At 38.1% G+C, this 20,601-nt stretch overlaps 1 long non-coding RNA gene across 2 annotated transcripts in view; it reads right to left on the reverse strand.

The window, feature by feature from the left end:
- The window catches only part of LOC143667517 (uncharacterized), a 108,421-nt gene that overhangs the window by 7,008 nt on the left and 80,812 nt on the right, over positions 1-20,601 (reverse strand). For both annotated transcript variants that reach the window (XR_013168080.1, XR_013168078.1), the window contains exon 6: positions 10,578-10,753. This is a non-coding gene — a long non-coding RNA (uncharacterized LOC143667517). The remainder of the gene's footprint in view (positions 1-10,577; positions 10,754-20,601) is intronic.

The raw sequence follows: 20,601 nt of genomic DNA on the forward strand, positions 1-20,601 counted from the left end.
CTGCTCTCTCTCCAAATCTCTTACTTTCTCCAAAATGTTTCCTCTTTTATAGGACTTCAGAAACATATCAAGACCCACCCAAATGGGTGGACACATGTCGTCACCTAATTCAGCTTAACAACCACTCTTGATTAAATCACATCTCCAGGGAGATAATCTGATTACAGTTTCAAACATAACAGTACTGAAGAGGGATTATTCTGCCTTTACAAAATGGAATTTTGATTAAAACATGGCTCTTCTAGGGTCCATACATCCTTTCAAACCAGCACAACTGGTATGAAAATGTCTGTTCTATTCCCTGCTTTCAATTATTTGGAGTATATGCCTAGAAGTGGGATTGTCTGGTCATATGGCAATTCTATACATAACTTTCAGAGGAACTGCCAAACAATATTCCTGAGAAGCTGTATCATTTTACATTCCCACGAACAATTAATGATTATTCCTATTTCTACATACTCTCTCCAGCACTTGCAATTTTCAGTATTTTTAATGGCAAGCATGTTAGTGTGTGTGAAATGGTGTCTCACTGCATTTAATTTGCATTAATTAATTGATTTGCATTTCCCTAATGGCTAATGACCTGGAGCATCTTTTCATGTGCTGTTTGTTCATTTGTATAACTATATGAAGAAATATCTATTCTTTTGCCCCTTTTTTATTTGAGTTGTCTTTTCATTGTCGAGTTGGAGAATTTCTTTATATATTTTGGATATTAAGCCCTTATCAGATATGTGGTCTCTACATATTTTCTCCCAATATAGGTTGCCAATTTACTTTCATGATGAAGCCCTATGAGGAACTAAAGTTTTTAATTTCATGCAATCCCACATCTATTTTTCTTTTTTGCTTATGCTTTGGGTGAAAAGTCTAAGAAAAACTGCCTAATATAAGGTTCTGAAGATGCTTCCTTACATTTTCGGTTAGGAATTTTATAGTTTGGGCTCATATGTAGGTCTTTGATCTATTTGTAATTGCCCTTTGTATACGGTTTGATGTAGGAATCACCTCCATTATCTCATATGGAGATGCAGTTTTCCAAGCACCATTTGTTGAAAAGATTATTCTTTCATAATTGAGTGACCTTTGCCTGCCTGTCAAAAATCAGTTGGCCATAAAAGTGAGGAATGGTTTCTGAATTCTCACTTTTATTCCATTGGTCCTTACATGTGTCCTTGTGTGAGTACCAAGCCTTTTTTATTACCATGGCTTTGTCATAAGTTTTAAGATCAGGGAGTGTGAATCTTCCAACTTGTTCTTCTTTTTCAAGATACCTTTGGCTAGGATTTCCAGGGAAGGTGGCAGAGCAGAGAGCTCCAAGACTCAGTCCTCCCACCAAAACAACTACTAAACAGGCAGGAAATGTCTGAAACAGCTATTTTGAAACTCAGAAGCCAGAAGAACACAGTAGCGTCCAGGGAAGAGCAAGAAGAGGCTAAGTTACGGTAAATAAGTATATATTGTTTTCTCTCTGTGGCAGTTACCAGCACCCATCCCCCACACTCATGGCAGGGTGCCACAGGATCCAGTCCCTGGGTAGCTGCAGCTGACAGGAAGAGACATAAAATCCTAGCTCTCAAGAACATAGGTGTGCACGGTTGGTCACTAATCATAGCTTTTGACTGGTGAATTTTTATCACTGGGTCACAGCCATGAAGGCATTTATTGTTTCAACTCTCTCTGGACAGGGGTGGAGGAGGTAGAGGTTTAAAGATGCAGGGCTTCCTCAGGGCTGTGAGGGAACATTAGCTAAAGGGGTACAATTGCTGGGCAGGCCAGGAAAGCTCAGCGCTGGGAAGCCATCAGCAACCCCTTTGTGGGTCCCTGGCTGTATTTTGTCTGGAGAAGACCAAACTGGGAAAGTTTTCCCCAGGGTGACCCTCCTCCCAGAATTTGTCCTTCAGGCAAAAGGAATGAGACAAGGAAAGAAGTGTTAAAATCTACAGAACAGGGTGGGCCAGGGCCTGCCATGCCGGAGACCCAGGTTCAATTCCCGGTGCCTGCCCATACAAAAAGAAAAATCTAGAGAACAGACAGTCTGGGACAAAGGCCTGCCAGCATCAAATACCTAGGAAAGGGAGGTTTGTGCCTTGGAAACCAGAGGGGACAACCAAACTCCTCTAAACTAAAGCACTCCAAAACAGCTAACAAGCAAAAGCCTTGGACAACACAGAGGCCTAGTAAGACAGGGAAAACCCTGTACCTTGAGCAGACCTTCCTGACAGGAAAGCTGAAGCTCAAGAAAATCTCGGTCCTATCACCAGTGGGTTATAAAATCAGGAAAAAGACATCCCTGGGAGTAATGTTTTAAAATATTAAAATTTACAATATGCAGCAAAAGAGTATAAGACAAACAGAAAATGATGGCCCATGCAAGAAGGAATTTGCTGTCCTTTCTCTAAATTCTCCAGGTAAGCAGTAAAATCCTCAAGTTTTGCTTGTTCTTGTTTTTTAATGTAGGCATTTAGGGCAATAAATTTCCCTCTCAGCACCACCTTTGCTGCATCCCTAAGTTTTGTTATGTTGTATTCTCATTATCATTCATCTCCAGATATTTACCAATTTCTCTAGCAGATTCTTCCTTGACCCACTGATTATTTAAGAGTGTGTTGCTTAATCTCCATATATTTGTGAAAGCTCTGGTTCTTTGGTGACCATGAATTTCCAACTTTATTCCATTGCGATCACAGAAAGCGTTTGGATAATTTCAATCTTATTAAATTTATAAAGACTCGGTTTGCGTCTTAGCAAATTATCTATCCTGGAGAATGTTCCATGTGAGCTAGAGAAGAATGTATATCCTGGTATTTTGGGAGTGTAATGATCTATATATGTCTATTAGATCTAATTAATTTATCCCATTGTTTAGGTTCTCTATTTGTTGATCCTCTGTGTGGTTGTTCTATCTATAGCGGAGAGTGATGTACTGAAGTTTCCCACTACTTCTCTTGTATATGTATATGGCTCCCTTCAGTTTTTCCAGTATGTGCCTCAAAGTACTTTGGAGCTCCTTGACTGGGAGCATACACATTTATGAATGTTATTTCTTCCTGGTGAATTGCCCCTTTTATTATATGTAATATTCCTCTTTGTCTCTTATGACGTCTTTATATTTAAAGTCTATTTTGTCTGATATTAGGATCTACTCCTGCTCTCTTTTCATTACACCTTTCATAGAAGATTTTTTTCCATCCTTTCACTTTCGATCTGTTTCCTTGAGTCTAAGATGCACCTCTTGTAAACAGCACATAGATGGTTAGGTTTTTTTATCCATGCTGCCAGTCTGTATCTTTTAATTGGTGAGTTCAGTCCATTAACATTCAAAGTAATTACTGTAAAAGCAATTCTTGGCTCTACCATCTTGTCCTTTACTTTTTGTCAGATATATATATTTTCCTTCTCTCTCTCTTTTTTCCTTAAAATTACCTTTATTCATATTCTTCAATTCTGGCCCTCCTCTAGGCCTCCCTCTCCTGTTTTTTTTTTATCAGCTGACAGGGCTCCCTTTAGTATTTCTTATAGGACTGGCCTCTCATTGACTAATTCTCTCAATCCTTCCTTGTCTTTGAAGATTTTGATTTCTTTCTCAGTTTTGAAGGATAATTTGGCTGGATAAAGAATTCTTGGTTGAAAGCCTTTCTCGTTCAGGATCTTAAATATATCTAACCGCTGCCTTCTTGTTTCCATGGTGCCTGTAGAGTGGTCTGAAGTCAGCCTTATGAGTTTTCCCTTGTCTGTAGAAGATTGTTTATCCCGTGCTGCTTTCAGGATTTTGTTTCTCTTTAACACCTGACAGTCTGATTAGTATCTGTCTTGGAGTAGGCCTGTTCAGGTTTATTCTATTTGGAGTTCTCTGGGCCTCTTTGCCTTGCATATTCATGTCTTTTATAAGGGTTGAGAAGTTTTCTCTGATTATATCTTCATCTAACTTCTCCAAACCTTTACTCTTCTCTTCTCCTTCTGGGATACCAATCATATTTATATTTGTGTATCTCTTGTTGTCCATCATTTCCCTAAGATCCAGTGGCATTTTCCCATCTTTCTCGCCATTTGTTCTTTTGTGTACTCTGGTTCTATTGTTCTATCTTCTAGCTCCCTATTCTTCCTTCCATATCTTCAAATCTGCTTTCATGTGTCTTCAGTATATTTTTAATTTGGTCTACTGTATCTTTCATTTCTGTGAGATCTGCCATTTTTCTATTTAACCTCCCCAATTTTTCTTTATGTTCTGCTAATGTCTTCCTGATATCCTTTATTTCTTTGTAAATATCCTTGAGTAGATCCATATTCTGTGTGCCCTCTGGAATTTTTATTTAGTTGTTTGGCTGGACCATTTCTGCTTGGATCTTCATGTGCTTTGTGATTTTCTGTTGTGTTCAGTGCATTTGATTATCTTTTTTTCATCACATAGTTGTATATTCATCATCACGATCACCTCTCAGAACATTTGCATCAGTGCAGAAAAAGAAATAAAAAGAAAAAAATTCATACATACATACCCCTTACCCCTCCCCCTCACCAATCACCAGCATTTCAATCTATTTAATTGATTTTAACATTTGTTCCCCCTCTTATTTATTTTTAATTCATACATTTTACTCATCCATCATAAGGTAGATAAAAGGAGCATCAGACACAGGTTTTCACAATCACACAGTCACATTGTGAAAGGAATATTATTATACAATCATCTTCAAGTAACATGGCTACTGGAACATAGCTCTACATTTTCAGGCAGTTCCCTCCAGCCACTCCATTACACCTTAACTAAAAGGGTGATATCTACATAATACATAAGAATAACCTCCAGCATAACCTCTCGACTCGGTTTGGAATCTCTTAGCCACTGACACTTTACTTTGCCTCATTTTGCTCTTTCCCCTCTTGGTTGACAAGATTTTCTCAATCCCCTGATGCTGAGTCCCAGCTTATTCTAGGATTTCTGTCCCACATTGCCAGGAAGGTCAACACCCCTGGGAGTCATGTCCCATGTAGAGAGGGGGAGGGCAGTGAATTTGCTTGTCATGTTGGCTAAGAAAGAGAGGCCATATCTGAGCAACAAAGGAGGTTCTCTGTGGGTGAATCTTAAGACTAATTTTAAGTAGGCTTAGCCTATCCTTTGCCTGGTTAAGTTTCATATGAACAAACTCCAAGATTGAGGGCTCAGCCTATTGCTTTGGTTGTGCCCACTGCTTGTGAGAATATCAGGAATTCTCCACTTGGGGGAGTTGAATTTTCCCCCTTTCTCGCCATTCCCCCAAGGGGACTTTGCAAATACTTTTTATTCACTGTTCAAATCACTCTGGGTATATCGGGGCATCACTCTAAACAAACCTACGAAATCTCAGGCCCTACTCAAGGTTCCACGTACTTATAGTGTTCAATTAAGCTGATAAGTTATGTTAGGAACTGCACTAGTCAAAATATAAATTTTGTACCAAATAAACATTTTTTGCTCTAGTCTCACACAGAAGTTAAAGTTTTAAAATATATATGAATTACTATCTATTTTCAACACGCTGCAATATTGACATTCTTTTGTTCTTCCTCATGCAAAAACATTTTTTAATTTATACATTTAGTCACCATCATTATACACTCTAGGCATTCCTAGATTATACCATCTCAGTCTTTATCACCTACCTTTCCTTCTGATTTCATTTATGCCCCCCAGACCTCCTCCCTCTATCATTCTCACATTCAGCTTCATTCAGTGTTCTAGCATTATTATATTACAGTTAGGTAGTGGATAAATGTGCCTCTCTCTCCACATCCTCTCCAGCAATTGTCATTTTCTATTTTGTTTTTTTATAATGACCATTCTAGTGGGTGTGAGATGATATCTCATTGTGGTTTTGATTTGCATTTCCCTAATAGCCAGTGAAGTTGGGCATTGTTTCATGTGCCTTTTGGCCATTTGTATTTCCTCTTCTGAGAAGTGTCTGTTCATGTCTTTTGCCCATTTTGCAATTGAGTTCTCTGTCTTTTTGTTGTTGAGTTGAGCGATCTCTTTATATATTCTGGATAATAGACATTTATCTGATATATCATTTCCAAATATTGTCTCCCATTGTATAGGCTGTCTTTTTATTTTCTTCAAGAAGTTCTTTGATGCACAAAAGTGTTTAATTTTGAGGAGTCCCCATTTCTTTCTTTCTTTCTTTCTTCAATGCTCATGTTTTGGGTGTAAGGTCTAGGAAACTGCCTTCTATTATAAGATTTATAAGATATTTCTGTACTTTTTCTTCTAAAAGTTTTTTGGTCTTAGAGCTAATGTTTAAGTCTTTGATCCATTTTGAGTTAATTTTTGTATAGGGTGTGAGATACAGATTCTCTTTCATTCTTTTGCATGTGGATATCCAGTTATTTAGGCACTTTAAGAGACTGTTCTGTCCCAGGTGAGCTGGCTTGATTACCTTATCAAAGATCAATTGTTCGTAGATGAGAGGGTCTATATCTGAACACTCTGCTCTATTCCATTGGTCAGTATATCTATCTTTAGGCCAGTACCATGCTGTTTTGACCACTGTAACTTCATAATACACCTTAAAGTCAGGTAGCATGAGACCTCCGACTTCATTTTTTTTTCTCAGGACATTTTTAGCTATTTGGGGCACCCTGCCCTTCCAGATAAATTTGGTTATTGGTTTTTCTACTTCTGAAAAGTAAGTTTTGGGAATTTTAATTGGTGTTGCATTGAATCTGTAAATCAATTTAGGTAGAATTGACATCTTAACTATATTAAGTCTTCCAATCCATGAACACACAGCCCTTCCATTTATTTAGGACTTCTGTGATTTCTTTTAGCAATTTCTAGTAGGTTTCTTTGTATAGGTCTTTTGTATCTTTAGTTAAATTTATTCCTAGATATTTTATTCTTTTGGTTGCAACTGTAACTGGAAGTGTTCATAGTATCCTCTCATTACCTCCTTTAATTCTGCAGGGTCAGTGGTTATGTCTCCTCTTTCATTTCTGATCTTATTTCTTTGCATCCTCTCTCTTCTTCTTTTTGTCAACCTTGCTAAGGGCCCATCAATCTTATTGATTTTCTCATAGAACCAATTTCAGGTTTTATTGATTTTCTCAATTGTTTTCATGTTCTCAATTTCATTTATTTCTGCTCTAATCTTTGTTATTTCTTTCCTTTAGCTTGCTTTGGGGTTACTTTGCTGTTCTTTCTCAAGTTCTTCCAAGTGGACAGTTACTTCTTTCATTTTTGCTCTTTCTTCTTTTTTGATACAGGCATTTAGGGCAATAAATTTGCCTCTTAGCACTGCCTTTGCTGCACCCCATAGATTTTGATATGTTGTGTCTTCATTTTCATTTGCCAACAGATATTTATTGATTTCTCTTGGAATTTATTCCTTGACCCACTGGTTGTTTAAGAGTGTGTTGTTGAGCCACCATATATTTGGGAATTTTCTGGCAATTTGCCTATTATTGATTTCCAACTTCATTCCTTTATGATCTGAGAAAGTGTTTTGTATGATTTCAATCTTTTTTAATTTATTGAGACTTGCTTTGTGACCCAGCATATAGACTATACTTGAGAAAGATTCATAAGCACTTGAGAAAAAGGTGTATCCTGCTGTTGTGGGGTGTAGTGTCCTATAAATGTCTGTTAAGTCTAGCTCATTTATTGTATTATTCAAATTCTCTGTTTCTTTATTGATCCTCTGTCTAGATGTTCTGTCCATTGATGAGAGTGGGGAATTGAAGTCTCCAACTATTATGGTAGATGTGTCTATTTCTCTTTTCAGTGTGTTCAGTGTTTGCCTCATGTATTTTGGAGCATTCTGGCTCGGTGCATAAATACTTATGATTGTTATGTATTCTTGTTGAATTCTTCCTTTTATTAATACATAGTGTCCTTCTCCATCTCTTTTAACTGTTTCACATTTGAAGTCTAACTGGTTGGATATTAGTATAGCTACTCCTGCTCTTTTCTGATTGTTATTTACATGAATTATCTTTTCCCAGCCTTTCACTTTCAACCTATGTTTATTCTTGGGTCTAAGATGTGTTTCCTGTAGACAGCAAATAGATGGCTCCTGTTTTTTTAATCCACTCTTCCAGTCTATGTCTTTTGATTGGAGAGTTAATCCATTAACATTCAGTGGTATTACTGTGCAGCCAGTATTTTCTTCTACCATTTTGCCTTTTGGATTTTATATGTCATATCTAATTTTCCTTCTTCTTACCTTTACTCGTAGTCTTCATTTCTACACTCTTCTCCACACCTCTCTTTCCTGTCTTTTCTATCTGTCTCTAGTGCACCCTTTAGTATTTCTTGCAGAGCCAGTCTCTTGGTCACAAATTCTCTCAGTGATTTTTTGTGTGAAAATGTTTTAATTGCCACCTCATTTTTGAAGGACAGTTTTGCTGGATATAGAATTCTTGTTTGGCAGTTTTTCTCTTTTAGTAATCTAAATATACCATCCCACTGTCTTCTTGCCTCCATGGTTTCTACTGAGAAATCCATGCATAATCTTATTGGGCTTCCCTTGTATGTGATGGGTTGCTTTTCTCTTGCTGCTTTCAAGATTCTTTCTCTTTGACACCTGACAGTCTGATTATAAGCATCTTGAAGTATGTCTATTTGGATCTATTCTGTTTGGGGTATGCTGCACTTCTTAGATCTGTAATTTTAAGTCTTTCATAAGAGTTGGGAAATTTTCAGTGATAATTTCCTCCATTAGTTTTTCTCCTCCTTTTCCCTTCTCTTCTCCTTCTGGGACACCCACAACACATATATTCATGTGTTTCATGTTGTCATTCAATTCCCAGAGTCCCTGCTCATATTTTTCCATTCTTTTCCCTATATTTTCTTTTGCTTGTCAGATTTCAGATGTTCTGTCCTCCAGCTCACTAATTCTATCTTCCACCTCTTGAAATCTAACATTGTAGGTTTCTATTGTTTTTCATCTCTTCTATTGTGCCTTTCATTCCCACAAGTTTTGTGATTTGTTTTTTCAGATGTTTGATTTCTTCTTTATTTTCATTCCTTGCCTTCTTTATATCATCCCTCATTCATTAATCTGATTTTTGATGAGGTTTTCCATGTCTGTTCAAACATTCTGAATTAATTGTTCCAACTCCTGTATCTCACCAGTTTGTTCCTTTAACTGAGCCACATCTTCAATTTTCCTAGTATGATTTGCAATTTTTTTCTGGTGTCTAGGAACTTAATTATCTTAATTAGTTTATTCTGGAGATTGTTTTCACTGTTTTTTACTTAGGATTGTCTTGCTGGATGACTTCGTTGTCTATCTGTTCTTTGACATTTAGTTCAGCTTATTCTAGACCTCTAGTTTAGGTACTGTTTAACATATCGGAACTTCTCAGTTCTTGTTTTCTTGTTTCTTGCCCTGCCTGTATGGTGCCTTTTTTCCCCCTTAGGAGGGTCTACTTAGGTATTATATACCCCAGCCAGATTTTCCCAGACCAAACTGGCCTCCTCTCAGAAGGAAAGAGTCACCTGTGTCAGTTTTCCCTGAGGGTGAGACCCAGCAGGTTGAAAGGCTTTCCTATGAAGCCTCTGGACTCTGTGTTTTTCCTATCCTGCCCAGTATATGGCACTTTTCTGCCTGCAGATCCCACCAGCGTAAGGTGATATGGTACCTCTAACTTCAGCAGACTCTCCCTGCTGGGGGCATGGTTGAGACAGAGGAGAGGTTACAGGCTGGCTTTAGTTGCTTCACTTTTCCAGACCCTGGGGTCTGAATTCCTTGAGGGAGGGATTCCAGGACCCCACCCCTCTCCTGGGGAAGGCACAGTCTCCAGACAAACCCTCAAACAAGCTCAGTTCTGCCTATGCCTGGGGCAGCTGCAGCCAGAGAAGCTCTGCAGCTGTATCCAAAGAGTAATCAAGCCATAGAAACACAGCCACAAAAAAAAAAAAAAAACAGAAAAGAAAAATCCTTTTCAGAGCAGGACCCCCGTTCCTCAGTTTGCCAATCAGGAGCTTAAGTTGGTATGCTGCTTTGTGTATCTCCAGGTCCTATGTGCCACCTCCTTTCATTCAGGGCCCAGACTCTTTCAAGAATTATGTGCTATCCAACCCCAAAAACCTGTTTTTTTTCTTTTCTTTTCTTTTTTTCTTTCCATCAGCCCTGCCCTCTCTGTGCTGGGGCAAAATCCAGCAATGTCAGCTTTTACCCGAGGTTCAGCTGTGCTGGGGGCCTATTTTCAGCAGTCAGAATTTGTTAATTAATTTCACAATTGGAGCTTGGCTGCGCTCAGCCCCTGCTGCTGGTAAAGTCTCTTTCCTATTCCCTCTGAGAAGCAGCCTGTGGGATAGGGGTGCCGGCTGCCATGGCTTGGGGGACTCACAATTCTGGGTGGGCTCACAGCCAGTCCAGCTAGTCCAGACTGGGTATGCCGTGTGTCTGGTCACTGACGTGGCCCCAGCAGTTGTTCTGCACTGTTCCTGCCTATTTACTAGCTGCTTTGGAGGACGAACTAAATTCCACACCTCACTAATCTGCCATCTTGGGCCCCCTTTGCATTTGATTATCTTGATGTGGTTATTTTGCAAGTTGGTTTCCTTTACTCTTCTAAAGTTTTGTATTTACTTTTTTTTTGCTGAATGGTTCCTTTTGTACTTTCTTTGCCAGTTATTTGCCATCAAATGAAGATTTGGATGGATACATTCAACTTAAGGGTCTATCAGAAGGCAGGCGGGGGTGACCAGGTACTCCAGTGCCAAATGGTTGCCTACCACGTGGGAGACCCAGGCTCAACTCCCAACCTATGCACACACACACAAAAAAAAAAAAGAAGAAAGAGATAATAATAATTATAAAATAATAATGTAATAAAAATATGAAACACAAAAACAAGAACAACTATGAAATACACCTCAACTACTGTTGAGTGAAGTAACTCTACTACTCTACTACTATGGAGTGAAGAAAAGCTGGTGCCCACAAAAGGAAGAGAAAATTTAAGAGAGAAGTAATAATTGTAATAATATAAACAAATGAAATGGTATAATAAAAAATAATATGTGAAATAGAAACTAAAGAATAAAAAGATAATATAAAATAGTTATAAAAAAACAATGGAAAGAACAACTATACTATTAATAAAAATGCATTGAAAGACTATATTTTAAAAAGGGAGAAAAGAAAACAGGAATATTAAGAAAAAAAAATTAAGGTCTAGGCAGAGTTAGCTTGCCTGCACTTACCCCTTCTTCCCAGAAGGTGGCAATCGCAAGACTCCTTCTCCCTCAGTCTCCCTTCTCCCTATCTGGCACAGTCAACCTGCACTTACTGTGTCTGGTCAGCAGGTGGAGCACCAAGTCTCCTTCTCCCTCGGCCCTGCCCTTTCCGGTGGAAGCAACTCAAGGTTAGCATTTTCAGTAGGGTGGCTGCTCCGGGCCTGGCATGGCCTGTTGGCCAGTCTCTGTCACGGGTACTGGGGAGCCTACCAGTTCTTGGGGGATCAACTGATCCATAGCACTGGTGGGTCTGCCAGACAACATGCCTGCAGGCTGGCTGTTTCTGCACCCAGCCAGATGATCACTCACACCCACCCCGAGGACTGACCCAGCAGTGGAGAGTCGGCCAACTGCTGATCTCCCCATAGGTGCTGTCCACTACGACCATGTGGGGAGGTTTCCCCAGCCGGCAGCTGGGCAGGCTAGAGCTGAGGACTGTCAGTTCCTTCCTGTCACACCTCCCCCATGCACTGCAGCCTACCCAGTGGGTATCCAAATCACCCAATCCCACTTGCTCTCCCCATCTGATCCTCCAGTGCTCTCCTCCCCAAAACTGCCTAAAGACCCTCCTTGTTTACTCAAATCATGAGACCTGCAGTCCCAGTGATTTTCTCCCCATCCCATACCTTGTTTCACAGAGCAGGAGTGAACTCACTCTACTCTGCTCTGCCATCTTCCAGGAAGTCCACAAGTCCTAATTTTAAAATTTACTACAAAGCTACAGTGGTCAAAACAGCATGGAACTGGTACTAGGGCAGATATATCAACCAATGGAATCAAATTGAGAGTTCAGAAATAGACTCTCACATCTAAGGCCAACTGATATTTTACAAGGATATCAGTTTTTCTCTTTCAGTATCTTATAGGACAGAACATCTGAAATCCTTTACATAAAAAACAGATAGGGAAAACAATGGAAATATATGAGCAGAGTCTCAGGCAACTGAATAACAACATGAAGTTAATGAATATATATGTTAAGGGTGTCCCAGAAGGAGAAGAGAGGGGGAAAGGGGCAAAAAGAATAATGGAGAAAATTTCCCATATCTTAAGAAAGAGATAAAATTACAGATCTGAAAAGCACAGTGTACCCCAAACAGAACAGATCTGCATAGACCTACTCCAAGACACATGTTAATCGGATAGCCAGATGACAAAGTCAAAGCCAGAATTCTGAAAGCAGCAAGAGAAAAGTGATCCCACACATACAAGGAAAGCTCGATAAGACTAAGTGTGGATTTCTCAACAGAAACCCTGGAGGTAAGAAGGCACTGGCATGATATATTTAAGATGCTGAAAGAGAAAAACTGCCAATCAAGAATTATATATCCAGCAAAACTGCCCTTCAAAAATGAGAGAGAGTTTAAAATATTTACAGATAAACAGATAACAGACTTTGTGAACAAGAGATGTACTCTATAAGAAATACTAAAGTGAGTGCTACTGGCATTTAGGAAAAGACAGGAGCAAGAGGTTTGGAGAAGACAGTAGAAGAGGTTTGGAGAAGACTGTAGAAATGAAGATTATCAGTAGGGGTAACTAAAAGGGTTAAAAAGAGAGAAAAAATAAGATATGAAATATAAAATCCAAAACACAAAATGGATGAAGAAAGTATTTACATTGACAGTAATAACATTATATGTTAGTTGATTAAACTCCCCAGTCAAAAGACATAGCCTGGCAGAAAAAGAAACAGGATTTATCTATATGCTATTTTCAGGAGACTCACATTAGACCTAAGGACAAAAACAGGTGGAAAATGGAAGGCTGGAAAAAGATATTCCACACAAACAACAGTCAGAAAAGAGAGGCGGTAGCTATACTAATATCAGACAAATGAGACTTCAAATGTAAAACAATTAAAAGGGACAAAGAAGGACACTAAGTATTAGTAAAAGGACAATTCATCAAGAAGACATAACAACCAAGCCAGAGTGTCCCACAATACATGAGGTAAACACAACATTGAAGGAAGAAGTAGACACCTCTTCAATAATAGTTGGAGAATTCTATACAACACTCTCATCAATGGATAGAACATCTAGACAGAGGCTCACTAAGGAAAAAGAAACCTTCTAAATGTTGTGTTAGTTAATTTTTTTAATTAATAAAAAATAGAATATGATAAATGAACTAGATATAAACAGACATTTAGAGAACATTTCACCCCATAATAGCAGAATATATATTTTTCTCAAGTGCTCAAGGATCATTCTCCAGGATAGACCACATGTTGGGTCACAAAGAAGTTCTCAATAAATTTCAAAAGATTAAAACAATACAAAACACTTTCTCAGGTAGTAACGGAATGAAGGTGGAAACAATAACAGGGGAAAGGTTGGAAAATAAGCAAATATATGGAGGCTAAACAATACACTCTTAAACAACTAGTGAATCAAGGAAGAAAATACAAAAGAAATCAGTAAATATCTTAGGGCAAAGGAAAACAAGAACACGACAAAACTTACAGAATGTATCAAAGGCAGTGCTGAGAGGGAAATTTATTGCCCTAAATTATTACATTAAAAAAGAAGAGCAGGCGGGCAATAATGGCACAGTGGCAGAGTTCTCACCAGACATGTCAGAGACCTGGGTTCGATTCCCAGTACCTGCCCATGCTAAAAAAAAAAAAAAAAGAGCAAAAATCAAGGAGTTAACTGCTCACCTGGAAGAACTAGAGAAAGAACAACAAATTAACCTTAAAGCAAACAGAAGGAAAGAAGTAACAAAGATCAGAGCAGAAATAAATGAAATTGAGAACATGAAAACAATACAGAGAATCAAGAAAACCATAAGTTGGTTCTTTGAGGAAATCAATAAAATCAGTAGACCTTTAGTTAGGCTGACAAAGAAAAACAGAGAGAAGATGCAAATAAATAAAATCAGAAATGGAATAGGGGCATAACTACTGACCCCACAGAAATAAAGGAGATAATGAGAGGAGATAATGCTATGAACAACTATATGCTAACAAACCAGACAACTTAGATGAAAGGGACAACTTTCTAGAAAAGCATGAACAACCAACACTGACTCAAGAGGAAACAGAAGACCTCAACAAACCAATCACAAGTAAAAAGACCGAATCAGTAATCAAAAACCTCCCAAAAAAGAAAAATCCAGGACCAGATGGCTTCACATGTGAATTCTACTAAGCATTCACAAAAGAATTAGTACCAATTCTGCTCAAAATCTTCAAAAAAAATTGAAGAGGGAAAGCTATGTAACACATTCCGTGAAGTTGTTTTGAAGCTGGAGGAATGCAATATACTATAAATGGAACAACTTTTAAAAAAGAAATTCATTAAGTTGCAAATTTACAGTTCTAAGGCCATGAAAATGTCCAAATTAAGCACCAACAAGAGATTACCTTCACTCAAGAAAGGCTGTTACCATCCAGAACACCTCTGTCAGCTGGGAAGGCACATGGCTGGCATCTGCAGTATCACTGACTTCTGAACACCTCTGTCAGATAGGAAGACACATAGCAATATCTGCTAGCTTTGCCTCTTGGCTTCTCATTTCATAAGGATTCCTGGGGGTTGTTTTTTTTTAGCATCTCCAAAGGTCTCTGACTGTGTGGGCTCTATCGGCTCTGAAGCTTTTTCCAAAATGGTTCCCTTTCAAAGGGCTCCAGTAAGCGATCCCACCTTGTAAGGGTGAGGACACATCTCCAGAGAAACCACCTAATCAAAAGGTACCACCCACCATTGGGTGTCACATCTCCACAGAAATAATAAAAATGTTCCCACACATCAATATTGAATGAAGATTAAAGAACATGGCTCCTCTGGGGTACACAACAGCTTCAAACTGGCACAGAATCCAACATCATGCTAATAACAAAGCCAGACAAATATAACTACAGTAAAGAAAATTATAGGCCAATCTAGTTAATGAATATAAATGCAAATCATCATCAACAAAATACAGATCAAATTCAGGAGCACATTAAAAGAATTATACACTTTGACCAAGTGGTTTTATTCCAGGTATACAAACATGGTTCAATACAAGAAAATCAATTAATGTAAAACACCAAATCAACAAATCGAAGTAGAAAAATCACATGATAATCTCGATTGATGCAGAAAAGGCTTTTGGCAAAATTCAGCAGTGTTGAAGTGTTGATGAAAACACTTCAACATTATGCTAGAACTTCTAGCTAGAACAACTATACAAAATAAAGAAATAAAATTTCCAAATTTGAAAGGAAAAAGTAAAACTTTCACTGTTTTTAGATATGATATCATTGCAGAAAATCCTAAAATTACCACAAAACTATTACAGCTAATAAATGTTGTAGCAAAGTGGCAGGATTCAAAAACAACATGTAAAAATCAGTAGTGTTTCTATACACTACTAAAGAGCAATCTGAGGAGGAAATAAAGAAAAAAATTCCATTTACAACAGTAACCAGAAGAATCAAACATTCAGGAATAAATGTAACCAAAGACATAAAATACCTGTACATAGAAAACTGCAAAACACTGCTAAAAGAAATCAAGGAAGGCCTAAACAAATAGAAGGGCATACCATGTTCATGGATTAGAAGACTAAATGGTTAAGATGTCAATTATACACAAATTGATTTACAGATTCAATGCAATACCAATTAAAATTCTAACAACTTATTTTGCAGAAATAGAAAAAAGAATAATCTAATTTGTTTGGAAGGGTAGGGTGCCCTGAAAAGCTAAAAATATCTTGAGAATGTAAAATGAAGTGAGAAGCCTCACACTACCTGACATTAAAGCATGTTACAAAGCAACAGTGGTCAAAACAACATGGTTCTGGCATAAAGGTAAATATACTGACCAATGGAATTGAATTGAGTGTTCAGAAATAGATATTCTCATCTACAGACAACTGATTTTTGATAAAGCAGTTGGGATAGAACAGCCTCTTTAACAAATGGGACCTGAAGAACTGGATATCCATATTCAAAAGAATGAAAGAAGCTCCCTATCTCACACTTGTTCTAGTTTGCTAGCTGCTGGAATGCAATATACCAGAAACGGAATGCCTTTTAAAAATGGGAATTTGATAAGTTGCAAGTTTAGAGTTCTAAGGCCAAGATAATGTCCCAATTACAACAAGTCTATAGAAATGTCCAATCAAAGGTATCCAGGGAAAGATACCTTGGTTCAAGAAGGCCGATGAAGTTCAGGGTCTCTCTCTCATCCGAGAAGGGACATGGTGAACACAGTCACAGTTTCTCTCTCAGCTGGAAGGGCACATGGTGAGCCTGGCATCATCTGCTAGGTTTCTCTCCTATCTTTCTGTTTCATGAAGCTCCCTGGGAGGCGTTTTCCTTCATCTCCAAAGACCACTGTCTTGTGAGCTCTCATGGCTATGTCATTCTTCTCTGGCTCTCTCTGAATCACTCTCATTCTCCAAAATGTTTCTTCTTCTATAGGGCTCCAGAAACTTCTCAAGACCCACCTAAATGGGTGGAAACATGTCTTCATCTAATCCATCTTAACAACCACTCTTGATTAAATCACATCTCCAGGGAGATGATCTGATTACAGTTTCAAACATACAGTATTGAATAGGGATTATTCTACCTTTATGAAAAGGGATTTTGATTAAAACATGGCTTTTCTAGGGGACATACATCCTTTCAAACCAGCACACACCTTATACAAAAATTAACTCAAAATGAATCAAAGACATAAATATTAGAGCTAAGATCATAGAACTTTTCAAAGAAAATGTAGGGACATATCTTAAAGATCTTGTGGTAGGAGATGATATCCTAGACTTTACACTGAAAGTACAAGCAATGAAAGAAAAAATAGATAAATGGGATCTCTTCAAAATAGAATAATTTTACACATTAAAGGACTTTGTCAGGAAAGTAAAAAGGCAGCCTATGCAATGAGAGACAATACTTAGAAACCACATATCAGATAAGGGTTTAACATCCAGAATATATAAAGATATCTTACAACTCAACAACAAAAAGACAAACATCTCAATTTTTTAAATGAGCAAAAGACAGGGATAGACACATTTCCAAAGAGGAAATACAAATGGCTCAAAAGCATATGAAAAGATGCTCAACATCACCAGCTATTAGGGAAATGCAAGTCAAAACCACAATGATATATCATCTCACACCTAGTAGAATGGCCATTATCAAAAACAGAAAACTAAAAGTCCTGGAGAGGATGTAAAGAAATAGGTACACTTAATCACTGATAGTGGGGATGTAAAATGATGCAGCCACTCTGGAAGACAGTTTGGCAGTTTCTCAGAAGCTAAGTATGGAATTGCTGTGCAATCCAGCAATCCCATTACTAGGTATGTACTCACAAAAACTGAAAGTAGGGACACAAACAGACATTTGTAACCAATGTTTACAGTGGCATTATTCACAATTGCCAAAACATGAAAATAGCCCAAATGGGTGTTTATTCACTTATCAATGGGTGAGTGAATAAACAAACTATGGTATATAATACAATGGAGTATTACACAGTTGTAAGATGGAATGCAGCCATGACACATGTAACAACGTGGATGAACCTTGAGGACATTATGTTGAGTGAAATAAGCCAGAAACAAAATGACAAATGCTGTACCATCTCACTAATATGTACTAACGATAAGGAACAAACTCTGCGAATTAAAGTTGAGAACATAAGTTATCAGGAGATAGAAAAAGGGTAGATACCAGGCACTTGATACTGAAGGCATGCAGAATGTTCAACAAGACTGAATGAAAAGATTCAGAAATGGATAGCAGAATACTGTGTGATGGTAGCAAAATATTGTAAGTATAACGAACAAAGCTGAGTGTGAGTATTGTTGGAAGTGGAAAGCTAGGGACATATATAACACCAGAAGGAAAGAAAGAGGATAAAAACCGGGACTGTATAACTTAGTAAACCTAAAGTGGACAATGATGGTGATAAAATGTACAAATCCAAAAAAATTTTTACATGAGGGGGGACAAATGAACGTCACCATTGCAAGGTCTTAAAAATGGGATCATATAGGGAAAATAATACAATTAATGCAAAGTAGGGTCTATAGTTAACAATAACATTGCAATATTCTCTCAATTGTAGCAAGGGCAATATACCAAAGCTAGGTATCAGTAAGAAGGGAATATATGGGAGGGATATGGGACTCTTCTTGCTGTTGCTGTCATTGTTGTTTCTCTTTTTATATATATATTTTTTCCTCTTCTTTCTTTGTGGAAGAAATGGAAATGTTCTCATACAGGTTGTAATGGTGAATGCATAACTATGTGATTATACCAGGAGCCACTGACTGTACTTAGGATGCATTGGATGGTGTCTGAGTAAACTGTTTAAAAAATAAACAGAAAGAAACAAGTGCCAAAGAAGATGTGTAGAGAGAGTATACACTCAGCAAGGAAGTAGAATGGTGCAGCCCTTTGGAGGGCAGTGTGGTGGTTTCACAGGAGGCTAAGTATAGGGTTGCCATATGAGCCTGCAACCCTGTCATTATGTATATACTTGGAAGAACTGAAAGTGGAGACCTAAATAAACATCTGCACACTGGTGTTTACGGCAACATTAGTCAAAATTTGAAATGGGTGGAGGTGGCCGAAGGTACATCGACTGATGAATGGAAGGGTGAACTGTTGTGTACACATATGATGGAATACTGAATGGCTACAGGAAGGAATGAAGTAGTGAGGCATGCAACTAGGTCAATGAACCTTGAGGACATTATGTTGAGTGAAATAAGCCAAAATTGAAAGGACTAATATTGTATGGCCTCACTAATATAAACTAACTATAATGAGAAAACTCTGAGGATTGAATTCAAGAATGTAAGTTATCAAGAGATAGAAAGTGGGCAGAGACTGGGCAGTCGATGATTAAGGAGTACAGAATGTTCTATAAGGCTCACTGTAAAGGTCCCTAAAGTGTAAGCAGAAGCCACATCTATTCCTGAGTTTTAACAGTTATTTCTAAATTCTGAGAGCTATGCTCTTTGTATATAACCTGGTAGTTCCCTGGATCTTTGGGTATCCTTTTCACACCTAAGACTCAGAGTTAGAATCTGTAACTCTGAAAGTCAGCAATACTCTATACAGCAACTATTAAAGAAGCTGAAACAGAGGTCAGACTTCAGTTAGAGATATGAATTAAATGGATCTGGTTGGGACTAAGGTAAATCAGAATACAGGGTAAAAGATGATATTGTCTGTACTTTAAAACTTCAACTTCTGTGTGAAACCAAAGGAAGAGATGTTTATTTCGTTCAAAATGTACATTTTCTATAGCACACAATCTAATTTAACCTGTTGTGCTGGTTTGAAAGGATATATGTACCCTAGAAAAGCCATGTTTTAATCAAAATCCCATTTCATAAAGGTAGAATAATCCCTATTCAATACTGTATATTTGAAGCTGTAATCAGATCATCTCCTGGAGATGTGATTTAATCAAGAGTGGTTGTTAGACTGGATTAGGTGACGATATGTGTCCACCCAGTTGGGTGGGTCTTGATTAGTTTCTGGAGTCCTATAAAAGAGGGAACATTTAGGAGAATGAGAGAGATTCAGAGAGAGCAGAGAAGAATGACATAGTCACAAGAAGCAGAGTCCACCAGCCAGCAACCTTTGGAGATGAAAGAAGGAAAACACCTCCCGGGGAGCTTCATGAAACCAGAAGCCATGAGAGAAAGCTAGCAGATGACTCACATGTTTGCCATGTGCCCTTCCAGCTGAGAGAGAAGCCCTGACTCTGTTCGCCATGTGCCTTCTCACTTGAGAGAGAAACCCTGAACTTCAGCGACCTTCTTGAACCAAGGTATCTTTCCCTGAATGGATGCCTTTGGTTGGACATTTCTATAGACTTGTTTTAATTGGGACATTTTCTCAGCCTTAGAACTGTAAACTAGCAACTTATTAAATTCCCCTTTTTAAAAGCCATTCTGTTTCTGGTATATTGCATTCTGGCAGCTAGCAAACTAGAACACTTGTCTAGTCAGTTTATTTAAACAACCTGATTTAATCCCTAGAATAGAGAATGAGATCTTGTTATTCTGTACAAGTTAATGTGAATCCCAAAACATTCCAGAGAATCTTGGGTGGAAAATAAAAAAACATTTGTAAAACCCCCTTGAGGGACTGGGGGAAAATGTGGAACTAATAAACTTCCCCACTGGGGAATTCCTGATATTCTACCCAGCATTAGGGACTCCCTATTTAATAAGCTAAGCCCTCAATCTTGAGGCTTGCCCTTATGAAATTTATTTCTGTAATGGTAAAGCTAAGCCTACTTATGATTATGCCTAGGAGTCACCTCCAGAAAACCTCTTTTGTTGCTCATACATAGCCCCTGTCACTAAGTCAACTCTGCAAATAAACTCACTACCTTCCCTCC

The sequence above is a fragment of the Tamandua tetradactyla genome, chromosome 2 (genome assembly GCF_023851605.1).
Source record: "Tamandua tetradactyla isolate mTamTet1 chromosome 2, mTamTet1.pri, whole genome shotgun sequence".
NCBI lineage: Eukaryota > Metazoa > Chordata > Mammalia > Pilosa > Myrmecophagidae > Tamandua > Tamandua tetradactyla.